General features: G+C 39.0%; 1 long non-coding RNA gene across 1 annotated transcript in view; it reads right to left on the reverse strand.

Moving 5' to 3' along the window:
- LOC110361624 (uncharacterized) overlaps positions 1–15,084 on the reverse strand; it is a 160,217-nt gene that overhangs the window by 33,867 nt on the left and 111,266 nt on the right. The window lies entirely within an intron of this gene.

The raw sequence follows: 15,084 nt of genomic DNA on the forward strand, positions 1-15,084 counted from the left end.
CTCTGAATTTCAGTGTTTAAAATGAGATATTGAGACTCTTCCTCCTTAGCCAAGTTGTTACAAGTATGGGAGAAGATGCTCTTTTTTTTTCCTCAGCATTGAATAAGATGTTAAACTTCATTTTCTAAGCTTATTTCATGAATCATTCATGATCAAGTACAAATCCTCACGAACTCACAAGCTTCCTGGTCGTGAGCACTGAACCAGCAAAAAGAATATTTAGGGAGATTTAATGGGAACGCAAAAACAGTTAAAAATACAAGTGGAGGGATCATAGACAGTAAGTGAATTCATTGGACCAGAACACTTATCAGTTGGTTCAGTTCCATTTGTACTGTCAGCAATATTGATAATAAGTGTGTTGCAGATTTTGTAAAGAACTTCAGATTCTCAAGTTCTAATTTTTCTTATGCATCTGTAGTTGTTATTTCTGTGAAGGGCATCACACCATCCTGCTGCACTTGTGACTCACTGCAAACGTTTTTTCAAAACTTAGCAGTGTGATGTTCTAAGTCAGTCATGCTGAGAATAACACTAATATAGAATAAAATAGAACAAATTTTTGTTACAGTGACCAAAAAACTTCTAATAAAGGTTGTCTTCACAAAAATCTGAGGAGATAACCACATTTAAAGAGAAATAGATTAGCTGACTGGTAAATGTGTTGTACGATATCTGAATGTTTGGAAGGCATTGAAAGCAAAGGTCTCTGTATGGTTTTTACCATCCCCCTTCGTGTCCTCATGCAATTAGAAGGTGCACACATTTCTCTGGCATCTGGTCCCATTTCTCATTATCTTGCTGGGGGAGGGGACAGATGGGAGAAAAAGGGGTCTGAGGAGGACATGCTAAGGGAAAAGGAGGATTAAAAGGCCTTGATGGCTGTAAGGGGAACAAAGATGATGTACTCTGCTCATAAAATGGCCAGGTGAGAGTTGGGTTATGAGGCTGTTTGGAAGCATGGCCAGCACCAAGAGGATGGTCAACTGGGAGCCTTGAGCGCCCATGGTAAGTAGAGCTGCATCTCCAAGAAGGGTTGTTCTTATTCTCCTTGCACCAAATTGTCCAGTACTGTCCCCATAGCTCTCAAACAGCAGGTCTAGCTGTGTTTCCTTGTAATGACTACTGCAATTGGATACATACTTACAGGCAGAGATAGTGGTAACTTTCAGCTGGTGATCTGGAGATGAACATGCAACTTCCCCAGGCTCCAGACTCCTCAGGGCTGGAATCCTCTAATACTCAAACTCTTCCACATCAGTCTGATGCCTTGGCTGCACCTAAACAACACCGGTGCTTTCTGGAAGCACCACAGCAAGCTCCCAGAGGCACCAGTCAACTGGGGACCCTCTGCCATTGTCTGTCAGAAATATGACACAAGAGATCAGGAGCAGCAGACTGTCATCTCAGTCCTTCACCCCAGAGGAGACTGGGAAGAGCCATTCTGTCATCATTTTCAGATCCTATAAAACCTCCACAATGCCAGCAAAACACAGGAACTGTTGTAATCAGAGACCGCATCTATGGTAATTTCGTACAAACTGAGCACAGCCAAAATAGAGTGAGAAATTAATCAGTGTGTGCCAGCTCATATTTTTGTTTGAAGCTTAGATGTAGGGGAAAGAAATGAGTTAAAAATGTTGATAGGCTAAGCTAGATTTTTTTTTTTTTAAAAGAAAATAACTATGCTCTAAAAACAAGTCTTAAAATTAGTCATTTATGTTAAACATCAGCTGTTTCAGTTTTCTATCAAAGTAGCTCTGGCTTTCTTTTCAGCTAACTATATTAAAAAAAATTCAGGAGATTTTCCTATTTTGGGCTTGTGCAGTTCTAAAGCAAAAAAATCACATGGTTTCTAAAGTATTCTAAATTGTATTAGTACAGAAACACATGTAAGCTTTCATATTTTGAAAGAATAAAATCTATGTATTGCTTTGAAAAGGGCACTAAATGGCTCCTGAATTTAGGACAGGATGGCAAACTGTTTTTACTGTAACATCTAAGATGCTGCTGCTGGGCTTTGCTATGATGTCAAGCATCAGCTGTTGTGGCATCACAATGTTCCTTCTAGAAAAAAGTTTATATTTGTGGACCAGATTGCACTGAATGAAATTTGCAGTCTCTGATGCCTGCTAGCGGGGCGTTTGTTACATGCTCTTATTCAAATGTAGGAATACATATTTCAGTGTGGCACTGCTTCTTCAAAAGATTGAAAACCTCTTAGTCCTGTGAGACTTGTGTCAGCATCTGATTTCATGTGCAAGGTAATCTTTAAATATTAATATGGAGCAAGGTCATGCTCTCTTTAGCCCCCAAAATGGAGTTAGTAAATCATGATCAGGCAGTAAAAATATACAGGGCACATCAGTATTTGTTTAGGGCAAAATCTAAATTTAAATTAAAATAAATTAGCTACTGGTATTTTTATAATCACATATACTTAATATAATATTTGTGGGCAGGGTGGGAGCACAGATATCCTATGAAGCTGTAGTTGAAAAATATTTATTAGGACAATATTAATAAAATCTTCCCCAATGACAGTGGAGAATGTGGTATCATAAATATAATTTAGGTGAATCTAAAGTGGGAATTCAGAAGTGGGAATTCAGAGAGTTCTTGGACATCTCTCTCCAGCTGTCAGATCTCTGTTGACTGCAGAAGAATGAGTCAGTTTACACCAGAGGAGCAGGAGCCTTTTGGGCTCTTGTCTAAGCTAAACCACTGATTTATGGCATGACACTTGTAGTGTCTTTGACCTCTTTATATGCCATTCATCCTACCAAGGAACAGGGGAGTGCCAGACCTTGCTGGGAACTAAATGATAGATCCAAATAGACTTTCCTTAGGCAAAATAAAACATTTCATAGTTAAATTTCTAAGAGAGGGGCTGATGGGTTAGCCTTGTAATTCTAGATACGTTGCCATTACATGTTGTCTGGAGCTCAGTTCCCAGTGCAGCTGAGGTTCATGCCACACATAACTAACCACATTTGTTTTGCTGCCAGGGGACCTCCCTTGCTGTGGAGATGGGGAATGGCTTCATCCTACAAAAGAAGAACAATTGAAATCTGCAAGGAGTCAGTATTGTGAGACCATGACCTTTCATACAAAATACTTTAGAGGGCAACTGAGAGGTAGCTGAGTCTGGGGAGGGAAAGAGTCTTCATCTGAGCATTGGGAAATAAAGGGAAACAACCATTTAAATTTAAAAATAAAGCAAACGTGCTTGTTAAATAGACAGCGAATGTGCGATTCTCATTTAGAGCAGAGAACAGAGTATTTTAGCTTTGGCATTAATGATTTGAACTACCGAATGGCAAGATTTTCCTTACAGAAGCATCTGAGACAAAAGGTGGTCACAAATAATTGGCTAAAGTAGCTCCACTTTCCTTCCTGAAGGTGACAATTATTTCAAATTATGTATATAAATTTTAGAGATGTAGACTGTTATGTCCATTGGGAGATGTGCTCAGGCTTTTAAACTAATCTCCTCTGGTCCTTTTACATTGGTTTGTGCCCAAAAGTGTTTTATGGGCCTTGTCTGTAGATGTAATGGGTATCTCTGGATCAGGTCACACAGGCTGCATTACACCAGACACAAGCCTGTCACTTAGAATTGTGCAGAACAGACTTGGAGTCTCTGAGATGCAACAGCTGCACTTTAGTCTCTAACCCTACAGAGAGATTAAAACAATATTTAAATCAGCCTGTGTCACTGCTCGGGGCAGGTTCCTTGGCTCAGCAAAGTCATAATGCTGTCTTCAGCAGGAAAGATCCTTCTGGACCTCACAAAGCATTAAGCTGCTTGGTGGCCGTGGTTTCCAGTCTGGGATACACAGATGCTCAGGGATCTGTGGATTCGTTTTGAAGGCTCTGCAGGGGCAACAAGGAAAAGCTTGTTTTCAGTAGGCTTATGTTTGTTATGCAGATAAAGTTTGATTTAAGACATTGCTTTCACATATAACTATTTGATACTAATATTTCGCAGTTCCTTATTCACAGATGAATTTTTTTCAGCAGGGTCGGAAATTGCTTTCAAAGCACACTTCCAATTCTCACTAAGTAGCCCTCGCCTGATAAAAACTCACTGGAGTTATTTTGTAATGTTTAAAAATGTATGGAAACCAAGTCCTATCTGGTGTTGCCTCATAGATAACAAACTGAATGACAAAGAACCTTTAACTGAGGAGGATGTGAGAGCAAAGAAACAAGCCAGTGGGCAACGAGGACCCCAAGAAAGAAGCATCAGGTTGTCTGAGAAAACAGAAGACTGGGGAAAGAAAAGGAGGAGGAGGAAAGGGAGGACAGAAGAGAAGCGAATCTAGAAATCTGCCTATAAGAGCAGAAAGCCATGTTGAATGTCACTGCACCATCTCCCTTGGTCTGGAAGACAGCAGTGACATGGGCCACAAGCTCTGCAGGGATATGGTGACAGGACAGTGGTGGCTGCCAGGTGGCACCTGGTACTCCTGCTCCTGGGCCAGCCCTGATGGAGCACTGCAGCCATGTGGCTCCTGGGACAGCGACCAGTCCCTCCTGCACAGTGCCACCCACAAACAACTAGGAACAACAAAACCAACAGGTAAACACACACACAAAAATGTGGGTGCATTTAAAATAGGCAAGTGCCCTGCTCAGAATAGGGCCATAAATGTCTTAGGAATCTAAAATTTATGTCTCAGCACAGACTATCTTAGGAGAATATGAGAAAGCTGCATACGGAACTCATTAACCTGTGTCAGCTGCATGTTTACCAGCACCTGAGGATGCAGACTTACATTGCAGCCCACTAGAAGCATGACACAAAGATGGATGAAACCTGGCAAAGCCTGGTTTTCCAAGAAGGATAGCAGAATAGCAGTTTCAGTGTGCTGATTTTAGCCAAACAAGGCTCTCTGCAGCTGGCAAATGTTTCAATTGAAAAGCCCTTTCTGGAGAGTGAACAGGATTTCAGCAGCACAAGGAGTCACCATTCCCATGGGCATCTTTTCTGGGAGCTGCTGAAATACTCTGCTGGTTTTAGACAAAAAAAAAATGGGCTCTGAGACATCAGGGAGGGATATGGCCAGGGCAGGAGACAAAATGCAGACAGCCAGGCTGGGGCCCTCAAAATTAAAACTTGTTTCAGAAGAAAGGCCTGGTTGATCAAGAGCAGAATCAATGACAAAGAAACAGCAATTAGCATGATTTTAATTATTTCTCTAAAATGTGCTATAAATTATATTGCTCTTGGGAGAGCCAGAACAAAAGAAGAATATAAAACTGCAGGCAAAATGCATAAGTGTCCATCTCACTGTGCAGGCAGATGGAGTTATTCAGTAAATCCTCTACAGTCTTCTTTGGGCTATAAGGAAAGAGGAAAAAAAAAAAAAAAGCTGCCTAAAGTTTCAGTCAATATTTACCTCTTGGGCTAATAAATTGCAATCCTGACCTCAACGAAAGTCAATATCTTCTGATTATTGTATGCAGGCACCTTTTTATTTGTCCTCACTCATTATATAATGAGTCACCCATTTCCACTGGCAACTTCACTTTAATTTTGAATGTCTGAATTGAACAATCATTTATACTTGAAAGGCATAAAAGAAAATTACTATAAACTAGAGCTGTAAAATGTGGACTTACGTTGCTATTTCCAGTGAATAAACAAGCTTGGGCAGGGGGCAGAAGGGATCAAGGATTAAGCACAAAAAAATAGCCATTTAAAAATCCTCTTTCAAATACCTCTGAGTGACAGGGAGCAGAGAGAGGAAAGCCCTGAACTGTGCTATTAAATACAATAAGGCTGCAAGTGTGGGAGGAAAGAGAAGACAACAATCTGGCCTGACTAGTGAACTTGTTTTAAAGAAATGCCATTAGTCTTCCTCCCCAAAATATCCAAGAGCAATGCCAGAAAATATACGTCATGGGCAACAAGTATAGATTCACAGACTTGCAAGCCAAGCCACAAAGGCAGATCTGCATGAGAGACAGCACACACATGCTGCTTCATTAGAGGTGGGCTGGGCCAGAGCTAGAGGGGGAAATTCAGGGTGTTATTCCCATAATTGTGTAATGTTTTATATAATACCACAGGTGTGCACTGTGATTTCTTGAAAGAAATCAAAGCACAGCCTCCCCCAGCAAGATCAAGAATCAGCTAGAATCACATTATTTCTTCTTCAACTTCTCATTTTTCTAACATCCCCCACTGACTACAATAAAAATGTCCTCTGGATTTACACGCCTTGTGATGCTGGAAAGATTTTCACCCACACAACCCACTATGACCATCTTTTTTAAAAAAGCAAGTTACTTTACCAGTTTGTCTGGCTTAACATTACTATTAATCCCACCCTGGCAAACAATGATGAGAGCTGCATATCTCTAGCTTAAGCACAGTAATTTTTGAACTGTGGAAAATCACGAAGACCAAACTGTCATCAAAACAATCAGTCTGTCTGTCTTTATCAATGCTAATAAACCATCCTAGTAAATTTCTTCTAAAGGCACATTATGCATGTGTCTGCATGACAATACTCTGATATCATATTACCTTGTATTGTAAATAAAAAATAGTTCATTATTTCATTATGATGAAAGTAAGCAATGTTGTAGTCATGGGAAAATGAGTACGGAAACTCTGTTTTCAAATTAGAAAAGAAGTTCCATTTTCAGACTGGACATTCAGCTCAGTGTTTAGCAGTTCAAGAAATATTTTTATATTATCTGTTAACATTGTGCTTAAAATCGATATTATTCAAAACTGCGTATCTCATTCAGAAGGAGCAGAGTTGCCCTGCTTGAGCTTCACAGAAAGGATGTAATCATAAGTGGATTTTCCCTTCTACTTCACAAATCCAGCTTACAGTTCACTTGCTATAAGCACATATTAAGTGGAGACCAGCAGACATAAAGTCATTTGGACAGCTCATACGCCAAAAACCAGATGATTTTCTAAAACAAAAATACATAAAAACATAATTTGAAAAAAACTTCCCACTACCAAGAAGCCACAACCCAGAACCTGACAATGCAGAAGCTCACTACATCAAAAGTTCACTTTATATCCTCAGATCTGCTCCTACTAAATTCAGATGTTTTTCACCATTAACTTAGTTGAGATCTTTTATTTCCATCTAATGGCCTGTATCAGCAACTGCCAGTATTACCACATCAGCACCAACAAGTAGACATGCTAATTCATGTGCCATTAAACAGCATGCATATCCATAGAAGAAGGCTGGAAACTGTCTTGTGAGCAGAAATGAATGAAGTTTAAGTAGGTTTGAATAAATCTGGGGGCACTTTGTAGCTGTAGAAGATTTTCATCAACAGCTTTTGTAATAGCTTGGAAATGGCAATGGATTTAAACTCATTAGAGTCAACAGACAGAAACTACAATAAGGTGGGCAAAACACGGTTGGATGCTGTGGTTTCTGAAAACCTAGTGCACTCCCAGGGAGATGCTTACTTCAGGAAAGAAATTGTTTCTCTGCATATGTTAGCAGAAAAATCTTGAAGTACACTATCTTGAAGGGAATGGGAAGAATCAGACATAATGGGACATCCCATTAATTTGGTTGACTACAGCTAGAGCCCAAGATACCCTAAGCCAAACTTCTTCATAGCAGCCTTCTCTGGCCAAACTCAAATAGAGTAATTTATATATTTACTGTGAAATAAGGAAATGTGTCCAAGTCTGTTTGTTCATATTGGGTAAGACCACGGGCTGAGCTTCTCATTTATGTTCAGGAGGAGGGCACTGCAGCATCTGCCAACACCAGCATCCCCAGCCAGATGCACTGTTGATACAGCATAAGTACCAATGATCACCCTATATTATAGAGAAAAAAATAGGTATGGCATTTTTCATTATTGGGGGTGGAGGGGGGGGAGGGTGTCTGTGTTTTCAGTCTTTTATTTCAAGGGCAAAAGTCAAGGGGCCTTAAACACCTGTCAGCCTTGTGACCTCCAGGTCATACCATTTTCATCAGAGAAAAAAGATTTCTGTGCATGCATGTTTCCTATAGGGCAAAACTGGGGATAAGACCATTGTCCTTCCCTCCTGTACGTTTTCAGAACAGAACATGCATAAACAGTGAGAGGAAATATTATTCCATTCAGAGTAAGTTGTTTTTTGTACTGAATTTGGAAATACTGCTCTTGTGGGAGATACAGTTCTCAAGGTCTCTTTCAAGATGCTGAGGCCTGACAGAAAAGTCCCTCATCTCCATGATAATACTGCATTGAGGTTATGCAGAGCCAAGAAAATAACTTCTCCAAGGAGGGCAAAGTCCATCATCTACCAGGAGAGAGAAGAAAAAACTCCAAATTGGTCACTCCACAGTGCTGCAGGAGGGATAAGAAGCAGCACAGCTGGGAAAGGTCCCAGCTGTAGGCCAGAGTGGGGTAACTCACAGCTTTGAATACCATCATAAGCAAGGCCACCCATGTGGAAGCACAGGAGGCAACTGACACAAAGTGCCACCACCAGAGAGCAGCTCACCAAGGAGCAGAGCTCAGACCCAGGTTTTGGATGGGTGATTATTCCTCTCTGCCTTCTGCAGAAGGAAACTTCATCCCTGCAGCCACAAGCGGCCCGGCGTTGCTGGCGGAGCCGTGCCTGGCACCCTCTGGCTACATGCCACAGGCACAAGTCCCACCATGAGCTCCGAGCAGCTGCATGGGGACTTGGCCGCAGACTGCCCCACCATAAGGACTGCAAGCTGGAGTCCAGCCAGTGTGAACAGCAAAGGATATGTTTGACGCATCTATCATATTCTGTGCTGCTAAAGAGATTCAGTGAATGTCCTAAATAAGTACAAGCTCCTGAATCCTGAGAAAAGGTAAGAGGGTCTTGTGAAGGAAGGCAGGAGGCAGATGGTTTCTGCAATGGAAAACAACACACTATTTTTGTTAGAGAATTTTGGAGGTATTGAAGGATCATTTCTCCTGGTAGCTGAGATACCAGTAGATATAAAATAGTAATTCAGCAGTTATTTCTTCAAAGTCACTCTCACTATGGGATGTATGTGGTTTTAATTAATAAGCTTAATATCTTCAGCTGGATGGGTTTCTATTTTCTCCTGTGCTCTATCTCCTCTTTATTTTTTGAAGAAATAACCTAAAATATAATACACTGACCAGAGCGTATTGCAATGGACTTTTATAGAAGAACAATAAAAGAACAATAAAATACTTGTTTACAGTACGAGGCATGGATTAGTGTTAGCAAGTGTTTGAAAGCACTGAAAGAGCATTTGCAGTCTCCGCTTTTATGATCAAGTAAATCCTTACTTTATGCAGAAAATAATATTCGATAAAGAATACAATCTACATCTAGAATTATATAAAAATCACAACACTTCTCTTTTTTTTTTTTTTTTGTACTCCTCTAAAAGTCAATAAATAGTTCAATACATCATCTTTATTTCTTTCACCCTTCTGGGGAAAAAATGATTCTTAGGCAAAGGGCTTGCAGGCCAAATTTCAATCTGAAAATAATCTTTATAGCTGCATTATAAACCAATGAGAATAAGGGTTTATGATGTAAAAGTTGATGCAGGCTTTACTGCTTTGGTGTGATTGGTGAAGCTGTATTAAAAATAAATAAATTAGAAAAAAAAATCCAGACATTCTCTATCCTTTGACTAAATAAGAGAAGCTGTATGCTATCATGGCCATATAAATCTAAAGTCTTAAACCACTCCACCCTTATTATCTCCTCCAAAAGAAAAATGTTTATAATAATACATATATTGACTTTTGCTTTTTTTGTCCAATAACAAGATTTACTGCCCTACTCTTCAGTCAATTGGGTCAACAAATCTCGATACTGATCTCAATAGAAGTCAATACCTGCTTATTACTTACCTCCGCATTTAGACGCCTATCACAAATTCTTATGGGCATCCCCTTGACAAGAAGAAATTAATACTTTCTGTTAAGTTTCTATACAAAATAGGCTTGTGTAGTTTTCACATGATGATTTTTAAAGCCATGAGATGATGCTGTGCTTTAGGAAAACACTATTATACAACAACTTCTGGAAGTAGGAATTAAACTTGTTTAGATTCTCTGTGTTGTTTCCTTAAAAAGTCACAGACTGACCTTCTTAATTCCTATTTTCTTTCCACATAAAATGTAATTGAGCAATCTGATATTTTTTTTACTAACTGAGAAAGGCAAATAACAATAAAAATGTAAAAGCTAGTTGCAAGTAGTAATATGCAAACTAACATCCTGGAAGTTCAACAGAGAAACATAACAATCACTTTTTCAGTTGCGTTTGTTTAACATTAACATAAAAAATGAGCCTTGAAATTCACTGTCACACCCGAATTTGTATATGAATTGATTCTGTGCTTACACAGAATCAATTTTCAGATAATCTTTTTGGTACCTAAGTGTCAAAGTTTGCTATGAGAGGGCAAATAAATCAGGATTTTGTGCCTTATATGTAAACAGATTAAATGAGTATTTATTCACCATACATTCCAAAGGTTTGTATAAGAAACTTATCATAGAGGTAGATAATAAGAAATGTATTTTAAAATAATGTTGGTGCTGAGAATTGGATTATTTACATCACGTAGGTGTTCAGAATGGCAACTGAGACAATGCTGATACAAAAGTCTAGAACACATGGCAAGGAAATGTCAACGGGTTGTAGAAGTTGCGTTCAAAAGTGCCTTTAGAAGTGTCTGAAGCACCGGCAGGAAACATCACTGTACTGGTCCTTTCATTGTACACACAGTATAATATTAGTTGTGTCAAACACAGCAGGCAACAGATGGAGCAACGACCCTAACCTTGAATATTATTATTTTGTTATCCTGTCTTAAAATCTTTACTTCAGAACATCACAAATGACAGTACTTGCTCTTCCAGCAGTAGAATGGTGGAAGGCTGGAATGATGGAAGATAATGACTAGAAAAAAATGTATATTCAAGATGCAAATATAAAATCAATTTTAAATTTTGTCTATTTAGCCTAACCAGTGCAATCCATATAACACTATTCAAGGCTTGTTTAATGTTGCACATTCCTATTACTCTCCCATAATATCTGCACTATCCGAGGTAAAATGGGGCTATGCAGTCTGCTGTAATTTTGCTTTCTTGTGTTTGTCAGTTAAATCCCAGAGTCTAAAAAACTTCCATAAAGTGAAAATTTAGATGTGGTTTATGTGCAGGAGATCCTATTCTCAACTCATTGACATCAGGTTTGTATATACCACAGAAGATAAAAGTAATGTGATGCATAAGAATCATGCTTGGACTTATCCAAGATCTGTATTTGACTAACAAGGTGAGCCAATTCAGAATTAAATAGTTTTTCAGGCTAAACAAAATCAATATTATCTAAAGGCCTAGAAAAACATTTCTAGCTTTTTAAAAATAGATAAAGCTATATTGATTTACAAAACATAAGGCATTAGGCTGCTTAGATGCACAAAACTGTCATGTAAAAGATCTTCATTGAGAAACACCAATAAAACTCCTCTTTATCTAATTAGTCGAAGAGCACAGTGAAAGGTCAAGGAAGGTTAAAGTGCTCTGTCTAGCGTCTGATATTCCTGCAGGATGACAAGTTATTCTTTATGACCAGCTTTAACGATCGTCTCCGACAGTCCGGTGATGGCTGTGTGCTCTCTGGGCAGCCGGGAGCCGGCACCGACAGCGTCCACCTCCATCTGCCTTGTCCCTAACCACGGCTGGTCCTCTGCTGAGCTCAGGCTAGTGACAGTGTCACTGATTACACCCTTGCAGCAAGAGAACCAGATACATAGGATGTTTTGATCCAAAACACACATGGATACAGAATGAGAAAGTAAGCCCAGCTTCCTCACCCCATCCCCTATGTGGCGCATCTCCATGAGGAGGAGTGCAAGTGTGATGCTGAAGGGCAGACGTGGTGGGATGCAACCAGGTGTTATAAACAAGAACGTATATGACCTGAAGCTGCTGAGTGGAAGTTCTTCATGCATACCAAGAAGTACAACAAAGACTCATCCAACAGGAAGAAAATGTTAAAATAAAACTGCAGTAGCTTCCACAGAAAAGAAGAATCCAGGATTCAGTTTGTATTCTAGCAAATGGCAAGGAATATATTTATTGAACCTGACTGTGACGCATTCCAGTCACAAGAACTTGTATTAGCAAACCATCTCCAAATTAAAACATTAGTGCATTTTTATGTGATACTGATTAAAGTGGGTGGGCTTTGGATACCATAAGACAAAAGATGATAGTAATCTACATGGATGAAGTGCCAGTAGAAACACAGCAGAATTCAACAAAGATCAAGTACCAGAGTACAGGAAAACAAAGGAAAGAGGAAGAGACTAGAAAACATTTCTTGAGAGCAAAAATAAGGTTAAAGGATGATCATTAATGTGCTACTGACACTCCACAGTTATAATGAGGACTGTGCAAATGAATATAAAATACAGAATAATAATAATATTTGGGTAGTGCCAGCTATATGGGAAGAGGCAGAAGATGATAGGAAGATTGGTCTAAAAACAGAGACATTCTGGTGTGACTGTGGTAAAGGCCTTGGAAGATGCTCAGATGGAAGAAATCTCCATGGAGATTCATGAAAGCTCTTCCTTATTATTATTTTGCAGAGGTATTTCTACCCTTGCACAAACCCTGAGGCCCATCCAGATTTCCTGAAGGGTCCTAGAAGATGAAACCTAACTTTGAAATGGGAAGAGCTCAAGCGTAAGGGGTGTTTTACATTCTTCTGAAGGAGGAGGTGGGCTACCTATAGGTCCATCTGTGGTGAGGGCTCACAGAGCTCCTACCACACCATGGTCCCAGGGCTGACAACCCACCTTTCCCAAGAATCTCCTGTACATTTTAAAATGTCACTTATGTCTCAAGCCATCCTGTTTCAGGTTTTGGCTTCAAAGTATCTTCACATTAGATTATTGACCAAACACAGGATTCTGGATCAGCACCTTTATAGAGTAGAGAGGAACAAATCCATGAAGGGAGAGGAAAATGCTGAAATGTTTGGTTTTACTCCATGCTCATGTACGCACCTTTTATCTTCTGAAACAGATTTCAATTGGTCAGGATATAAACCATTGTCACTATTTGCATAACCTGAGCTCCCTCACTCACTAATTTCTGTAGCTGCAGAGTTATTAGGATTGATTACAGATAGCATTTGAACTGATCATATTTCAATTGAAAGTGTTCAGATGTATTAAATATTTTCTACTATCAGCTTTTCAGATGACGAGAGATGATGAGCTAACAATGCAGCCAGCTTTTAAGTGGAGTTTTGACTGTGAGGGTTATCATTGCAGGGACGTCTTGAGTTCCAGCACATATTTCATTGGCAAAAAGCAAAAAGTCCTATTGTCTTATGTATTCTGTTCCAGTTTCTCACTTAGAAATAGTTATGATTGTCATCCTTGGCCAGGTTTAAATTGACATTTTTATCACAGCATTCCTGGCATAGTATTGCAAGTTACTTGCTTTTGAGTAGTTATCAGCTGGCAAAAATTTAAAAGGAGGTTGGCTCACTAAAATTATATACCAGGAGCTATACCAAAAGCAGTCAAAAGCAGCAAAGTTTCTTTAAAAATAATTTTAAAAAATATTTTCAGAGAAAGAAAACTTATACATGCCAAAGAGCCACAAATCACACACCTTCAATTAATATTTGATCATCAAAAAGCCAATAATTAAAACTGGGAAGGTTAGATTGGTCATTTTACAGCAGAGCACACTCCCTGAGTATGCTCAAATCAACATTTGTGAGATTAATTTACATGCTCTTCAAATTCGGAATCTCTGAGGTTTATTCTGTCTGTGCATTGTTTGCATAATGCAGTTTTATACTACTAAAGCACTACCTATAAAGGGATTATTTTCATATTAAGTACATTAAAGATACAGCACAATTCATAGATATCGTACTGTGTTTATGCCTGAGATAGCAGGCAAAGTGTCTCTCGTTCTGATTATCCGTGAAGCAAACGTAGGAACGTGGGTGTTTTGGGAGAGAGTGTACCCTTAGTGAAATTAATTCCCCAATGGGTTTATTAAAGTCTGCAAATTGCATTATTTTCCCATCATATTTGAAATATTGCACTTCCTTAATACTTGCTCTAACCCATGGCATGCCATCTTCCCTGGGGTGTCTAGACATGGTGTCTTAGATTTATGTGTATGATCTCAGTGTGTTACAACATCACTCCTGACTAATGCATTATTACAATACTTACATATATTCCCAAGTGTCACTGTATTGATTAGAAAATCACCAATCTGCATATGCACACCATCTGTGCTTCAGAGAAGCAAAACATGCAGGATAACATTTGCCTTACTCAAAGGGAAATTCAGATACTACTAAAAGAACAAATAGGAACCCTTTCTTATGTTTTGTTTTGTAAAATAACAAAGAAAATGAATACTGTTTCTGCAAAACAACAGTCCATGACTCTGAGAGTTTAAAATAGAAGGCTTTACCTCTCTACTCAGCAAGGCGATTTACCTTCAGTAAAAACATGCAAACAATCTGCCCTTTCAGAGATAGTAAATCATATGGAAGAGAAGCATACTGCTGCAACAAAATTTTTTAAATCTCAGCTCAGATGTGAGAACATGGGACTTTTCTGCAGGAGGGGCTGCAGTCAGCAGCAAGTCCTGTCTCAGCTGAAAGCTGCAAGAGTGGCTGTAAAAGATGAATGAGGCCCTTGCTTACTGGGGTGAAATGCTTTTAAAGGACAAGAATCTGCTTATCTTTGATTGATTGCTCAGTCTGATACTTTCCTTTATAAAGTTTATTGACTACAAGCCCATAAATCAAAGAAAAACAAATCCACAGGTTCAATTTTGGGGGCATTGACATCCTGCCATCTTGCAGCAATAGCTTAGAAGTCATAGGGAAGGGAAGAGGAGGATACGGGGGACTCAGAGAGACAAAAGTATCTATTTCAGGTAAACCATTACTTCAAATGTTTGTAAATGATTACTCATTTGTGCTCTATAACATTTTTAAGTTAAGAGAAAAACACAGACAAACAAACTACTCAGATATTTTTTTGAAAGTCCTTAAAGGCAAAATTTACAATT

This window comes from Columba livia, chromosome 8 (genome assembly GCF_036013475.1).
Source record: "Columba livia isolate bColLiv1 breed racing homer chromosome 8, bColLiv1.pat.W.v2, whole genome shotgun sequence".
In the NCBI taxonomy this organism is placed as follows: Eukaryota; Metazoa; Chordata; class Aves; order Columbiformes; family Columbidae; genus Columba; species Columba livia.